This window comes from Bos mutus, chromosome 3, assembly GCF_027580195.1.
Source record: "Bos mutus isolate GX-2022 chromosome 3, NWIPB_WYAK_1.1, whole genome shotgun sequence".
NCBI lineage: Eukaryota > Metazoa > Chordata > Mammalia > Artiodactyla > Bovidae > Bos > Bos mutus.
Window position 1 is genome coordinate 101,175,774 of NC_091619.1, and position 14,805 is coordinate 101,190,578.

Here is a 14,805-nt window from a genome sequence, read left to right on the forward strand (position 1 = left end):
TGAACTGAACCTTTCCTTTTCTCCTTTGCTTTTCACTTCTCTTTTCTCAGCTATTTGTAAGGCCTCCTCCATTTTGCCTTTTTGGATTTCTTTTTCTTAGGGATGGTCTTGATCACTGCTTCCTGTACAATGTCACTAACCTCTGTCCATAGTTCTTCAGGCACTCTATTAGATCTAATCCCTTCAATCTATTTTTCACTTCCAATGTATAGTCGTAAGGGATTTGATTTAGGGCATACCTTAATGGTCTAGTGGTTTTCCCTACTTTCTTCAATATAAGTCTGAATTTGGCAATAAGGAGTTCATGATCTGAGCCACAGTCAGCTCCCAGTTTTGTTTTTGCTGACTGTATAGAGCTTCTCCATCTTTGGCTGCAAAGAATACAATCAATCTAATTTTGGTGTTGACTATCTGGTGATGTCCATGTGTACAGTCTTGTCTTGTGTTGTTGGAAGACGGTGTTTGCTATGACCAGTGCATTCTCTTGGCAAAACTCTGTTAGCCTTTGCCCTGCTTCATTTTGTACTCTAAGGCCAAACTTTCTTATTACTTCAGGTATCTCTTGACTTCCTACTTTTGCATTCCAGTCCCCTATGATGAAAAGGACATCTTTTTTAGATGTTAGTTCTAGAAAATCTTGTAGGTCATCATAGAACCATTCAACTTCAGCTTCTTCGGCATTAGTGGTTGGGGCATAGACTTGGATTACCGTGATAATGAATGGTTTGCCTTGGAAATGAACAGAGATCATTCTGTCATTTTTGAGACTGCAAACAAGTACTGCATTTCAGACTCTTTTGTTGACTATGAGGGTTACTCTATTTCTTCTAAAGTATTCTTGCCCACAGTAGTAGATATAATGGCCATCTGAATTAAATTCACCCATTCCAGTCCACTTTAGTTCACTGATTCCTAAAATGATTAGATGTTCACTCCTTCCATCTCCTGTTTCACCACTTCCAATTTACCTTGATTCATAGAATGTGTGGAATAGTGGTACACAAAAAATTACAGTCAGCCTTATCTCTTTCCTTTTGCAAAGAGTGGTCTAGGAGAATGAGCTGCACCCATTCAGAAGGGCTAGAGAGCAAGTACTCTTACTCTACTGGCTCCCATTTAAGGCCAGAACACACATAAAACATCCCGTAAAATGGTTGACAGTTCAGGAAATAGGAGTTTCAAAGAACAAGTGGAAAGGTTTGAAAGGGAGCAACAAGCAGGATTGGGAGAGAGTAAAAGGAAGCCAGGTCAGCACCAGAATAACAGTACAGAAGAAAAACAGATGATTGGAGGAACTAGGACAAAGATAACAGAGAATAAGACTTGCCGGGTTTATATGGCCAAAGGTTATCAAAATAATTAGTTTCAGCAGTTCTCTGATGGCTAGGGAGTTAGCACTAAGCCCTTGGCAATGGTTTGGTTAAAATCCCTCATTTACAGATGTGGGTAACATTTGAGTATCTATTATGTATTTTTCACATTATGTAAAGTGCAATACACACACAACTTTAGTTAAGCCTTCCACCTACACTTTTCCTCATTTTATAAATGAGGGAACTGAGGATCACAGAAGCAAAGTGACCAGCCCTGGGCTGTATTATTTAGTGACACTGAGGACCCAGGCTTCTTTTTCAAATCTAAATAAGTATGGAAATATAAAAAAGAATTTGAAATTAGAACATCTTTAGTCACTTTCTTCTTCCTTTTTTTAGTCACTTTCTACCAGTGAGATCTTGTATGTTTTTAAGTCCACTAAGCCTGTCTACCAAACAAGGTTTTATTGCAAAGATTAAGCAACAACTACAAGATAAATCCTAGTAGCTATCTTTTTAAACTTATTTTCAAATGTGAATTTCTTACTTGGTTTATTTCAAACACAAATTCAAAGTTTCTAAATTAATGCCTACAGATTTTACAGTTAGAAGACTGAGGTAGAGAGGAAGGATCTACAATCTGTGGCTCCCTAGTATATTTAGGATCAAGTCCAAGCTTCAGAGTTTCAGGTCTTTAATACTATGCCCCAGCCCACCTCTCTAGCCACATCTCTCACTACTGACTTACACAAATATAATACTTAACCTCTGGCAACTATTAAGTTTTAAAAACATATGATATAATTACCCCATTTTATAGTTCCACCTAAATTATTTAATCTATTTCAATGTGTTCTCCAAGGCCTAAATAAAATTCACCTTGAGTGTAAAGCCTAACCTTGTCCCCAACTGTTGAGAAATGATGGCTCTACCTTCTGAACTTCTGTATCGCTTTGCTTTACCTCCCTCAGAGTATTTACTGCCTTTTAATTTAGTCAAGCATGAAAAAATTTCATTTCTGCCAGTGGAGCTTACATCCCTTGAAGGTAGTTGGAGGAAAGGTACCATTTACTTTGCATCTCTGAAGTGCCAACTGCTTTTCTAGTGTGTGTGTATACACATTACAGTATACACACACACACACACATTATTTCAGGTAATCTTTGTGACACCCCACAAAGCAGAAATCTATTTTTTACACATAACGATACTGAAAGTCACAGAGGTTAAACAATTTGCTTACAGTCTTAAGGCCAGTAAGCGACGCAGCTCAGATGTGAATCTTGGTCTTTCTAAACCAAAGCCTAGGTTCTTAACTATACTCTTTCCAGAAACCATGGGCATATCCTCACTACTGATTGCTTTCTATCTATCCACAGAAAAAACATCAATGGACTTTTTGTCATTAAGTATTAGCAGAAAGGATTTGATATAGGGTATCTGCTCTCCTGCTTTTCAAGACTAAGAACAGACTTCTCAGACCCAACACGACTAACATGAGATTAGAATAAAGATGAATAGATCCGAATCCTGCTTCCAGGAAGGAAAAGTAAAAAACCACTACTGTCCCATTCCTGCATTTATAAATTCCTTCTCCTCTGAGGTTTCCACCATCTGGTTATATCAATCCTTACCCCTCCTCCTCATCTGTCTTCTACCACCCTCCCGATTAATCCCTTATATTCACTGCACCTGGGTCACAATCTCTCTTCTCCGCATCCTGAATCACTTCACTACTGATGCAGAAGACTCGTCCCATACAACAGCCTCCCAGTTCCCTGTCACACTCAGCTTCACCAGCCTTCACCTTTGCTGTACTTCAGCAATCCACACACAGACCTAGCTGTCAGTGAGAAGAGCTTCACATCAGACAATTTAACTCTAGAATTCCACTTTCTGACCACAGCCTCTGGTTTTTTTTCCTATTTTACTTCCACCACATTTGCTCACTGATCTCACTCAAAAAATCACAAAACCTCTAAGTCCCAAACTGAAATCATTATCCAATATTTCCTGTCTCAGTTAATGTCACCGTCATCTCTGCAGTCACCCAAATCAAAAACCTGAACATCACAGTGGGCTACTCGCCCTCTGGTCTACACACCCACCCAATCATAAAGCCTCACAGATTCTCTCAACTTCATCCCTCTCTTCATCCCCATAATCACATTTTAAAATTATTCAAGCATATCTATAAAAACCTTCCAGTGATTTAAAAAAATCACCCATTGAATTCATTTCAAGATACTTATGCATACAAGGTTCACCATGACATGGACTCTGATTGTATTTCCAGTCTCACAACTTACCACTTGTATCGCCATTGTTATTTCTTAGCAGTACCAAACTGCTTGTGGTTCCCTAGGCAAGCTATTGGAGAAGGCAGTGGCATCCCACTCCAGTGTTCTTGCCTGGAGAATCCCAGGGACGGCGGAGCCTGGTGGGCTGCCGTCTATGAGGTCGCACAGAGTCGGACATGACTGAAGCGACTTGGCAGCAGCAGCAGCAGGCAAGCTATTCCTTTTCTCACACTGATGTCTTTCCTCAAACTATTCTTTCTTTGTAAAGCACATTTTTTTACTCATCTTTGTCTGACTTACTTCTACTTACCATTTAGGACTTGGGCCAGGTGTCATCTCTTCCTCAAGCCTTTCCTCAAGTCCTGAGCTAGTCTGAGTGCCCTCACCTTGGTGCAAGTATCAAGCAGCAAAGCTCTCACTTTTTATTCTGAGATGACCTATTTTAGCATCTAATTTACCATTTCCACAAGGATTGGAAATGTATCTTACTTATCTCTGTCTACCCAGTTAACATAGTACATAGCATAGTGCCTGACATACAGTAGATACATTAAGTATAAAGTTTAGAAGATGTTGCCTTTACATTTTCAGTAGGATAGTCACACCAGTTCTTTCTCATAGTTTTTTAGTATTTCCCACTATTAACTCCAAGTCCTTTGAAGGGAAGGAATCAGAGCTTTTCCTGAGTCTGTACAGTTCTGTACAGAACGGTGCTATACAAAGTCTTATCCAACTTACATAAAAGGGAAACAGTATTTGCACAAACATACCAGAAATCAAAACTTGACCTGTGCTGCAAACTTCAAAACCATCAACCAATTGAAAAAATGAAGACATAAGAAGAAAGATAAAGAACCAATTCTGACTGCTGGTATGTGCTTGTTTATGTTAATTTGTTTAAAATATAAATAGGGTCCCAGATACAAGAGCTTGACATTTTATCTATAAGGCCATCACATCTCTCCTAAGTTTAAAAAATTACTAACCTGCAGGCTTTCTTAGGCAGGGGTTCAGGATGTTGGTAAAGATCCTGTTTAAAAACATAATCCCAAAAACCAAGGCTAAGTGATGAAAAAGAAAAAAAAAAAAAAAAAATGCTGGTTGGTATGTGAGCAACAACAACAAAAAAATGTCCTTTTTCATAGTAATTTTGGGTCTCGTGTTGGTAGTTATAAAGAGAGCAAAGAGGTCAATATAATAAAGCATTTCCCTCTCCAACTAAATATTAAATTGCAGTCTGGCATCAAATGAGATCTCAAATGCTTTTCCAGTATAAAAAATAATAAGCTCTTCTATTTGCATGGTGCACTGCAACATTTCAATATACACAGGCTCATTTGATAGTGTTTATAGACATTTTTAAAAATGAGGGAAAAGCCAAAATTTTCCACAAAATAAGAACTTTTAGTTGGTTTAAACAAACAGTACTAGATGTCTTTTTTTTTTTAAAGTTCAAAACGCAGTACCGAAATGCGTAAAGGAATAGAGTACCTTATATTTAAGCAAGTCTCTCCTTGGAGCCAAAAGAGTTTCTTGCAGAAATAGGTTTTGTCTCCTGGCTTACACTAAGAAGCGCTCCATTAAAGGGCAAACTAGAGTTCATTTAGAGAAGGAATGAGAACCCCAGACTATGACAAACAACTGAAGGCAAGTGGAATCAGTTAGTTAAGACAAGGTTCCGGGGACATGATCTTCAGCTATCTTAATGGGTGTCCATAAGGGAACAGAATTAGGAAGAATTGGAGGCATCTACTTCTTTCAACCAAAACAAACAAACAAAAACTTCGAAACACCAAAGCTTTCCAGGAACGAATAGGTTTCCTAGGGAAGAGATTAGTTTCCCGTCACTGGAGAAGATCTTCAAATAGACTGGTCAAATTATTAGGGTAGAATTTGGGATTTTCGAAGCTACTTTGGTACGGGGCGAGAGAAACGGATCCTAGATGACTTTTAAATTCCTTTCCAATGTGGAGACGTTCTGGGGTTCACCTATCTCCTAGAAACCCCTTTTCATTCCTCTGGGGCTGGCCCACAGCCGTGCCCACGTGTCCAAGCCCTCCCGGCCCCCGGCTCACCTCAGTGCCCAGAGTCCCCCGCCCCCGTCGGAGGCTGGAAACAAGCTCTGCCCGCCCGTTTCCGGCGGCACACGTGAGTTGTCCCGGCGCAGCTCCCGCAGCCGGAGCCAGCCCGGAGGACGCGGCTGACAGCTCCCCGCCCTTCGCACCTCCGACCCTCGGCTGGGCCAGGAAGCCCGCCGACCTCGGTCCTCGCCCGCCCCGAACCGGATCCGGCCGGCGAGGATCCACAGGCATCTCTCAGCTCTCCTGTCGGAGCAGACTGACAGCTCCTCCGACTCCTGGCCCTCGGCCCAAAGCCAACACTCTCCGGCCGACCCAGCCCCGCTAGCTTGGACAGAACGACCCCCGCTCGGACCGCACGCGATGCTGACCCTCCCGAGTCCCCGTGTCCTTGAGTTTTTCCCTCGCGGAGCCCCGGGGTGCCCCTACTGAGAGAGGGCCGCGGGCCGGATACTGGGCCCCGCCGGACCGGCCGCGGATGCAGAACGCCGCGGGGGTTCCCGGACCGCTGAGTAGGCGGGCGACAGCAGCGCTCGGACCCCTGACAGGCTGACCGGCCAGGACACACAGACGGACAGTAGGGCCCGAGGGGCGGGGGCAGCGGCCCGGCCGGTCCCGGCGCCTCCTTCTCGCCCGGGGCGGCCCCTGGCGGCCCAGGCCCCTCAGGGCGCGGGCTTTCCTGGCGAGCGGAGGCGGCCACCGAGGCGCTTACCTGCGGGCGCAGCGACGGCGCGGGGCGGCTCACTCCCTGCCCGCCGCCATGTTTCCGCTGCGCAGCGAGCTAGAGAGGACGCGCGGAGGGGGCGGGCGGGGACGGCTCCGGAGATCGGCGGCGGCCGGTCGGCCGGCGGGCTGGCGGGCGGCAGGGGGCTCGACCGAGGCGGCGGCGGCGGCGGCGGCGGCTGAGGCGGGGGCGGGGCGGGGGCTCCCTGGCCCCGCCCCCCGGGCCTCCCGCCGTGGGGTGGCGCGCGCCTGGGCGGTTGGGCCCGCGCGGAGCCGGGGGCCGGAGGAGGTAGGGGGGCGTGTGTCGAGGGGGTGGTGAGCACGGGTAGGGCGCCCCCAAGCGGCCCGGCCTAGCCAGCGCCCGCTGTCGGCCTCCTCCCGCCTTATAGCCCGCGGCCCAGATCCACACCCCCACTGGCCCTGCGCACCCCCTCTCAAGGGAGGGTAAACTGAGGCGTGGAGAGGGCTCGTGGACCCGGTGGTGGGTGACATTAAGCGAGTTAGCTCGAATCTCTGCCGCAGGACCTTCACCTCTAAAGGAATATTGTTCAATCCAGACGGTTGGTGTGAAGATAAAATAAGTTAATGCTTGTGAAGCCCACAAGAAACAGTGCTGGGCACCCAGTAAGTAAATGCTCAGTAAATAGAAGATGCCACCGTCCTTTAACTGGTTGATCCATTCAACAAGTACTTAATGCATTGAGCCCTATCCATGTACCTGTTTTCAGGCTCGTTCTGTCAATAAACAGTTTTTGCTGCACTCCTCTGGTTAAATGCCTGTCCACTTGGACTATCCCTGTTTTAACAGAGAGGAAACTGAAGCTCTGGGAGGTGAAGCTACTTGTCCGAGGTCACCCAGCCAGTAAATGACTGAGTGGAGATTCACCTCCAACCTGACTTCAAAGCCTGTGCTCTGCCAGCAGGGAGACATCAGCTGTCAGGATAGGTCAGAGGAGGCACTTTGAGAGTCAAACCCTTTCAAGTTCGTTCTTGAAAGAGCCTGCAAGGAAGAAGCTTATTTCAGGCAGGGGGATGGATGTGTGTAAGGGCATAAAGACACATGATAGGGGATGGCTGGTTGGTGTGACTGGTGGAGCGGGAATATGGGAAACTGTGGATATGGTGCTGAAGGAGGTCTTTGTGTATCTAGAATGACAATTAATGTCTTTGTATGTAATTTATTTTATAGGCCAATGGTTTTCATAGTGTGTAGTTCTGGTACTCCTTGGTGTCCCTGAGATCTTTCAGAGGTCAGTGAGCTCAAAATTATTTTCATAATAGTGCTAAATGTGATTTGCTTTTTTCACTGTGATTCTCTCATGAGTGTACAGTGAAGTTTTCCACAGACTACAGGACAGATGATATTTCAACACATTAAATGCGGAAACAGATTTGAGAATCCAGCTGTCTTCTTTAAGCCAGGTGTTAAAAAAACTTCTACAAATGTAAGACACCACTTTTCTCATCAATATTTTGTTTTAGAAATTACAGAAAATTTTAATTAAAATGTGGTTATGTTACCATGTGATGGGTTTATTGTAATTTTAAGTGAATTAACAAAATTTTAGAAATTTCTGTGTTAATTCCTAACATGGTAAGTGTTGTTAGAAGTAACAAACAGCACATGAAAAATCTCTTCAAGTTCCTCCATAATTTTTAGAGTGGAAAGGGGTCCTGAGCCCAAAAGGCTTAGGAATACCTGCAATAGCTACTGAGAGGCTATTGAAGTTGTAAGTAGGAGAGTGACTAAATCAGATTTTCATTTCAGAAAGCTTTCAAGATCCCAGCCCAGCCTGGAGGGGTGAGTTCACGAGGCATAGGCATGCTAGACAGAAGGACAGAAACGGAGAAGTGCGGGGCTGGTAAGCAACAGAGCTAGGGCCCAGATGAGACTGGTCTTTTTATTCTTCATTTGGTATCCCTCACCACCTGACAAGCACCAGAGTGAATGTTTTATTCCTTCATTTCCACTGAGTGCTGTGTAGGGAGGCTTCTGCTCACATTTGCTATGGACGTTAGAGCCCTTTCTGACCCCACCACACTGTTTCTGCTTCTCATTGCCCACTTTCTAAGCAGTGAAGTGGGGGAGGCAGATGAGAGGAAAAGAGGAGGTTACCGATGGTCGTGTGAGTGAGCCTGAGAATCCTGGCAGAGGGTTCCGCAGAGCTACACAGCCCAGGGTATCCTTCACATACTTTGAGGGCTCACAGGTGAGGGGAAAAACAATTGTATCAAAACCTCTGCTGTCAGGAAAGCTATTTTTGAAGTGAGGTTCCCCAAAGTTTTGAGACTCTGTTCCTTAACATTAAAAAAAAAAAAAAGAGTCCATATCCATTGAGAATCTTCTAAAGGTATATTATAAACTTCCTAGCCATCCTTATTTAAGAAACAGAAGTAAATTTAGTATTTTCTTGATTTATTATAAACATGCACTGGTAGCAATCAGGCTTTATTATTAAGGAATCCTCTTGGACTATCGAGTTAAGGACTCTATTTCACCTTAATGGATGGCCCCAGAATGCTGTGCTTTGGGGATTCTCATGGGGGTTTCTTAAAGTTTCTGGTTTTCAGTTGCCACTTCTCCTGCTGTCATTATGCCTATCCCTTTTATCAGATCAGATCAGTCGCTCAGTCGTGTCTGATTCTTTGCGACCCCATGAATCGCAGCACACCAGGCTTCCCTGTCCATCACCAACTCCCGGAGTTCACTGAGACTCATGTCCATCGAGTCAGTGATGCCATCCAACCATCTCATCCTCTGTCGTCCCCTTCTCCTCTTGCCCCCAATCCCTCCCAGCATCAGATTCTTTTCCAATGAGTCAACTCTTCGCATGAGGTGGCCAAAGTACTGGAGTTTCAGCTTTAGCATCATTCCTTCCAAAGAAATTCCAGGGCTGATCTCCTTCAGAATGGACTGGTTGGATCTCCTTGCAGTCCAAGGGACTCTCAAGAGTCTTCTCCAACACCACAGTTCAAAAACATCAATTCTTGGGCGCTCAGCCTTCTTCACAGTCCAACTCTCACATCCATACATGACCACAGGAAATACCATAGCCTTGACTAGACGGACCTTTGTTGGCAAAGTAATGTCTCTGCTTTTGAATATGCTATCTAGGTTGGTCATAACTTTCCTTCCAAGGAGTAAGTGTCTTTTAATTTCATGGCTGCAGTCACCATCTGCAGTGATTTTGGAGCCCAGAAAAAGAAAGTCTGACACTGTTTCCCCATCTATTTCCCATGAAGTGATGGGACCGGATGCCATGATCTTCATTTTCTGAATGTTGAGCTTTAAGCCAACTTTTTCACTCTCCACTTTCACTTTCATCAAGAGGCTTTTTAGTTCCTCTTCACTTTCTGCCATAAGGGTGGTGTCATCTGCATATCTGAGGTTATTGATATTTCTCCCAGCAACCTTGATTTCAGCTTGTGTTTCTTCCAGCCCAGCGTTTCTCATGATGTACTCTGGATATAAGTTAAATAAACAGGGTGACAATCTAATTTGCTGAAGCCAAGAAGGTGCATAGTCTAAGCTTACTGGAGTTGGATCAAATAGCCTCTGAGCAAGGGTCTGAGGGACTCTCCTGAGATGAGATACTAGAAAGGTCAACTGCACAGGCAATAAAGTGGGGTAGTTGATGATGAGCTGTGGCCTTAGCCTTAACTTACTTGGTTTCACTTTCTTCCTCTATAAAATGGGGACAGTCACATACAGTACCTATCATGTTGAGTTGCTAAAAGGATTAACCCAAAGCATTTAGTTGTGTATTATCCTCAAACTCTATGGGTTAAAGACCAGAATCATGACTCTCCATCCTAAACCTTCTCTTTCTGTCTGTGCTCCCCATTTCAGACAATGCCACCACCATACTCCCAGTCACCCAATCTTAAAACTTAGTAGTGCTTCTTTTTAAATCTTTTTTTTTTTTTTTCCTTTTCCAGCCATGCTGTGCAGCTTGCAGGATCTTAGTTCCCAGTCGGGGATTGTACCTGGGCAACAGCCGTGGAAGTGCTGAGTCTTAACCACTGGACCACCAGGGATTTTCTGGTAGTACCTCTTAAAATTCCTCCCTGTCCTCCACATCCAGTCAGTTTTCAAAGCACACTGCCTTTTCCCTAGTCAAGGTGCTGTTCCCTGGACTATCAGAGATGTAACCTAATTCTTGACTCTCTTCTCTCTACTTGCCTTCCGCAACTGCCAGATCCTGGAAACATCATGCCTGCAGGACAAATTCCACACTTTTTAGCCCTGTCTTCAAGGTTCATTGGGCTTCCCAGGTGGCTCAGTGATAGAGAATCCCCCTGCCAATGCAGGAGACACAAGAAACGCAGGTGCTATCCCTGGGTGGCGAAGGTCCCCTGGAGGAGGAATGGCAACCCACTCCAGAATTCTTGCCTGAGAAATTCTATGGACAGAGGAGCCTGGCAGGATACAGTCCATGGGGTCGCAAAGAGTTGGACACAACTGAGCACATCAAGGGTCATTATGATCTGGCCACAACTCTTTGTTTCTGAATTTATTTCTCTCCTTTATTTACTCCTTGATTCACATGTAAATTTTCTACATTTTTCCTTTGCTGTCCTTTTCGACATATGTTCTTTGCTTCTTTTGGTTTTTCCATATATTGTTCTGTCTTCTAGAATACCTTGGTCTCCATCTTTGTGTGTCCAAACCTTACCCATCTTTTAAAACTTTGATTCTATGCTGCCTTCAAAAGCCTTACATGATCCTCTAGCTTGTGTGTGCTGTGTTTAGTCGCTCGTCGTGTCCGACTCTGCAACCCCATAGACTGTAACCCCCACTAGGCTCCTCTGTCCATGGGGATTCTCCAGGCAGGAATACTGGAGTGGGTTGTCATGTCCTCCTCCAGGGGATCTTCCCAACCAGATACTGAATCCAGGTCTTCCACGTTGCAGGCGGATTCTTTACTGTCTGAGCCACTAGGGAAGCTTCCCCTCCAGCTTGTATAATAAAAGCCAACATTTATGTAATGCTAAGTAAGAACCAGGAACTCTTCTGGGTGCTTTATGTGCACCATCTTATTTAACTTTTATGACAATTTAATTTTCACAGCAAATCTATGCAGTGAGAGTTACTAGGATCTGCATTTTACAGATGAGAAAACTGAGGAACAGGAAGCTAAAGTGACTTGTCCAAGGTTACAGAACTAGTAAATGGTGAAGCCAGAATGGGAATCCAGGCAGCCTGGCTCCTGGTAGCTCTCAGGTCAGGGCATGCAAACCTCTCTTAGGGCCTTGGTCACTTTCTGCCTCCTTATTGGTTAACATGACTTATCTTGTCTACTTGAAAGTGAAAGTGCTAGTTGCTCAGTCATGTCCCCTCTTTGCAACCCCATGTGCTGTAGCCCACCAGGCTCCTCTGTCCATGGGATTCTCCAGGCAAGAATACTGAAGTGGGTAGCCATTTCCTTCTCCAGGGGATCTTCCTGACCTAGGGATCGAACCTGGGGTCTCCTGCACTGCAGGCAGATTCTTTACCATCTGAGCCACCTATCTTGTCCATATTTACACACTAAGTTTTTTGAGAGTAGATTAAAAAAATGATCTATAACAGTATCTTCTGAATTTCTTGAACTGGTAAATATTTATTTAATTTTTTTAAATGAATATAAAGTCAACAAAATATTCTATAGCAATAAAAATAAATGATCCAGAGCAGGATTGACAAACAATGGTCCTTGGGCTAAATCTGACCCAATTCCTATTTGTGTATGGTCCAAGAGCTAAGATCTTTTTTTCCAAATTTTATTTTTTTTAATTATGGAAGTATGATAACACATTTATAGGATACTTGGAAAAATATAGAACAAGGTTACATATAGTTTCACTGTGTAATTATTTTAAGTAGATAAATTAAGACTTACAGTTGGAATTTCAATAACAAACTCTCAAGAATTATTGGAATGAATATGTAGAGAAGTATAAGGATTGTGAACTGATTAACCATAATATTTATACAATTTTTATACAACAGCGGGATACAAATTCAAGTTCCAATAGACTGTAAACTAGGAGACATTGGAAGATATCCATGAACATAAAACAAGATGTGAAATTTCATGGTCTAAAGGTATTGCAGTCATACCACAAATTCTCATCACTGTGGAATTATGTTAGAAATCAATATCAAAAGGTATTTAAAAGTAATCCACATATGTTCAAGTGCAATGTGACATTTACCAAGAGAGATCTTCGACTTAGCCGTTGAAAGCCTCCATAAAGTTAGAATGAGAAAAACAGAGGGTGATTGCAGAGAAAAAAGCATTTACATAAGAAATTAGTGTCAAAATGAGAAATTAATATTAAAGATACTTTCAACAAAATCCCATGTACATGGAAATTAAATTATTTTACACTTTTTAAGTGGTTGAAAAAAGAATATGTCATGACATGTGAAACTTCTATGCATATAAAGGTTTATCAGAATTCAGACAGGATTTCTATGGCTACTTTTGTATCACAGTGGGTTTTATGACATGTAAAGCCTGCAGTATTTACTCTTTGGCCATTTATAGAAAAACTTGCCAACCCCTGACCTAGAGCTACATGTAGTAAAATGAAAAGGTCTTTGAAACAGCACTGAACAAAAAAGTATAAGCAGTATGCCACTTGTATAAACCTTAAAAATAAGCGAAACAGCACCAATTTTATTTAGGGACCCACATGCAGTACAAGTATAAAGACATGCATGGAAACAATAAATAATAAATTCAGGGGAAAGGTTATCTCTAGGAGTTGGGGTGGACATGCCTTTGGAGAAGAGTACACAGGGAATTTTAACTGTTTGCAAGCAAGGTGGAGGGTATACAGCATCCCTTGTGTTAAAAATTAAAACATAACATGTAATACTGACAAAAATGTTTCATAAGAAATGAATGAATGAGGTTAGGGACTCTCTGTTTTCGCTGGTTGAAAATATATTTGGCTTTTACCTATAGCTAATGTGTTTGACTGTGTGGATCACAATAAACTGTGGAAAATTCTGAAAGGGATGGGAATACCAGACCACCTGACCTGCCTCTTGAGAAATCTATATGCAGGTCAGGAAGCAACAGTTAGAACTGGACATGTAACAACAGACTGGTTCCAAATAGGAAAAGGAGTACGTCAAGGCTGTATATTGTCACCCTGCTTATTTAACTTATATGCAGAGTACATCATGAGAAACGTTGGGCTGGAAGAAACACAAGCTGGAATCAAGATTGCCGGGAGAAATATCAATAACCTCAGATATGCAGATGATACCACCCTTATGGCAGAAAGTGAAGAGGAACTAAAAAGCCTCTTGATGAAAGTGAAAGTGGAGAGTGAAAAAGTTGGCTTAAAGCTCAACATTCAGAAAACGAAGATCATGGCATCTGCTCCCATCACTTAATGGGAAATAGGGAAACAGTGGAAATAGTGTCAGACTTTATTTTGGGGGGCTCCAAAATCACTGCAAATGGTGCTTGCAGCCATGAAGTTAAAAGACGCTTACTCCTTGGAAGGAAAGTTATGACCAACCTAGATAGCATATTCAAAAGCAGAGACATTACTTTGCTAACAAAGTCTGTCTAGTCAAGGCTATGGTTTTTCCAGTGGTCGTGTATGGATATGAGAGTTAGACTGTGAAGAAAGCTGAGCACCAAAGAATTGATGCTGTTGAACTGTGGTGTTGGAGAAGACTCTTGAGAGTCCCTTGGACTGCAAGGAGATCCAACCAGTCCATTCTAAAGGAGATCAGCCCTGGGTGTTCTTTGGAAGGACTGATGCTGAAGCTGAAACTCTAGTACTTTGGCCCCCTCATGCGAAGAGTTGACCCATTGGAAAAGACTCTGATGCTGGGAGGGATTGGGGGCAGGAGGAAAAGGGGACGACAGAGGATGAGATGGCTGGATGGCATCACCGACTCGATAGACATGAGTTTGAGTGAACTCTGGGAGCTGTTGATGGACAGGGAGGCCTGGCGTGCTGTGATTCATGGGGTTACAAAGAGTCAGACACAACTGAGCAACTGAACTGAACTGAGGGTGTTATGGTAAAATATAAAACTGAAGTCTCCTGCTCAGATGGTGTGGAGTTGGCTCAAATTCATGTCCATTGAGTTGGTGATGCTATCTAACCATCTCATCCTCTGCCATTCCCTTCTCCCTTTCCCTTAATCTTTCACAGCATCAGGATCTTTCTGATGAATCAGCTTTTTGCATCAGGTGGCCAAAGTATTGGAGCTTCAGCTTCAGCATCAGTCCTTCTAATGAATGTTCAGTGTTGATTTCCTTTAGGATTGACTGGTTTGATTTCCTTGCAATCCAAGAGACTCTCAAGAGTTTTGTCCAGCACCACAATTCTAAAGCATCAATTCTTTGGCACCCAGCCTTCTTTATGGTCCAACTC

General features: G+C 43.4%; 1 protein-coding gene across 10 annotated transcripts in view; it reads right to left on the reverse strand.

Annotated features, from left to right (window-relative positions):
• Positions 1-6,609, reverse strand: part of SCMH1 (Scm polycomb group protein homolog 1) — a 224,290-nt gene extending 217,681 nt beyond the window's left edge. For 3 of the 10 annotated variants that reach the window (XM_070368254.1, XM_070368252.1, XM_070368249.1), the window contains exon 1: positions 6,404-6,609. The gene's annotated coding sequence lies outside the window, so the exon portion shown is untranslated. The remainder of the gene's footprint in view (positions 1-6,403) is intronic. The other 7 variants (XM_070368241.1, XM_070368250.1, XM_070368253.1 and 4 more) reach the window with 3 other exon arrangements.
• Between the last annotated feature and the right edge of the window lie 8,196 nt (positions 6,610-14,805).